Genomic DNA, 2,177 nt, shown 5'->3' with positions numbered 1-2,177 from the left:
CAGGCAATTGCTGGCTTTCCTGAGGTTTCTGCAGTAGTTTACAAGTAATCTGAGGGATGGAATGATCTCTTGGTTCTCTCTACACCATCAAGTGAAATTTAAAATGACAATCGGTTGTAAGCGAAGGCATTCTTTTAAGAACCAATTTCTCTGCTCAACTCATATTTTTAGCTATGCTGTTTAGGAGGGAGTAGTGTTATGGTGTAGTTTTATGTTAGGTAGCTAGAGCTGGGACCAGGGTGTCTACTGGGCAGGCTCCAAATTCAGGCACATGAGGCAGGGAGGCAGTGCACTTAGGTGGGTGCAAACCATGACAGGTGGGCTTAATTCAGCCAATGGGGTCAACCAATAATGTCAACCACGCCTCCCAGCCGAAGCCACTAAAGGCCGAACCTGGAGACCACCTCCCTGTTTTTCTGTGGGGTCTCTCTCTCTCTCTTTCTCTCTCTCTCTCTCTCTCTCTCTCTCTCTCTCTCTCTCTCTCTCTCTCTCTCTCTCAATCCTTTCTTTCCCCCTTCCCCCTCTCTCCTCTCTTTCTCTTCTCCTCTATCACCTTCTCTCCTTAATACAAACCCATTTGGATCAACAATCAGTCTTCGACATGAATTCTTTCTCCTGTGATGTCAAGAACTGAGGTATTTCCCACCCGAGAAACCTAACAGTTATGCTGTGATCCACATGGTTGGCAGTTCAAAACTACCAGCAGCTCTGAGAAAGACTGGTTTTTCTACTACCATAGACAGAGTTTCAGAAACTCAGAGGGTCACTGCAAGTCAACAGTGACTTGATGACAGTGAGTTTGGGTTTTATTTTTTGATTTTAGGGAGAGGGTTCACAGTTCACATACCAGCACACCTGCACAGAGATTGGTTCTGAAGAGGAGGAGGACTCCAGGCCCTAGGATTCAAGGGGTACTAGACTTAAGGTGTCCCTGAAAGCAAACTCAGATATGGTCAATTTTGACAGGAAAATTGGTAAAATACACAGAGAAAAAAGAGAGGTTGGTTAGATGCATTTTATCATAGCTGTATTGTGTAACAGCATGCACTCTTAAATGAATGAGGTCATTCTGTATGAATCCATTTGGAAGAATCTCCAAAATATAATATTTAATGAAATAGGCGATACAAAAGAGTAAAAAGTAAGCTTTACTTGGACATGCGTACATGATCATCAAAAAGAAACAGAAAGGCCATAGTTGCCTCCAAGGTGGAGATTCAAAGGCTAGGAAGCGAGTGGAGGGAATAATGGATTTGTTCTGGTGATCATCCTTTCCCCAGCTTCCTGGGTGACATAACAGCTAACTTCTTGACTACTACCTAAAAAGTTGGCAGCTGGAATACACCCAGAGATGCCTTGTGTTTTAGGGTAAGAGGATATCCCAAATCTCAAAGATAATTTATTAAATCTTAAACAGGACAAACACATGCCATCGAGATGAGGGGAGGGAAACTATTAGCAAGAGGTCTTATTGATATGTAAGGGTTATCTGAGATTCACAGACTTGAAAGGACATGGCGGCAGATCCCAACATCACAGTTCCAGGTGGGACTACAGAAGCAAGAATAGGACAAGGATTGGGACCTGTGTTAAACAGGACAGTTTACAAGAGTGGTCCAGGGCCAAACAACCAAGGCTTTGGGGGCATGACTCATGACTGTGCAGCCCAGAATGGCAGCCTCGATTCAAGGATACACTTAGGCAAGTCTCTAAGCCCCACCATGGGCTGCCTAAGGGGTAATCCACTTTCCAATGCCCTCTGCCTGGTGGCAAGAGTGTTCACATCCCTGGTCAATGGTCTGAAGGAATTCACTGGAAGCTTAATCCACGTGGGGACTGTGCAAATAGAATTTTGGCTTTCACTGTTATCCACATACTTCTGAAAATTGTGAATTCTCAGAATTTCAGTTGAAAGGTAGGCTTGATGATCTGCTTCTGAGGGGTCACTATGGTGCACACAGCAGGTCACTGTGCATGCGCACCGGAATCAGTTCAACAGCAGCCAACAGCATTCTCCCTTATGTTGCTTGATGTTTGTTTTATGCCCACATCTCCTCTCTCTCTCTCTCTCTCTCTCTCTCTCTCTCTCTCTCTCTCTCTCTCTCTCTCTCTCTCTCTCTCTCACATACACACACACACACACACACACACTGGTATTTCAAAAAGTCCCTGAAAAA

The sequence above is a fragment of the Tenrec ecaudatus genome, unplaced genomic scaffold (genome assembly GCF_050624435.1).
Source record: "Tenrec ecaudatus isolate mTenEca1 unplaced genomic scaffold, mTenEca1.hap1 Scaffold_461, whole genome shotgun sequence".
NCBI lineage: Eukaryota > Metazoa > Chordata > Mammalia > Afrosoricida > Tenrecidae > Tenrec > Tenrec ecaudatus.
This window is presented reverse-complemented; position numbering follows the sequence as displayed.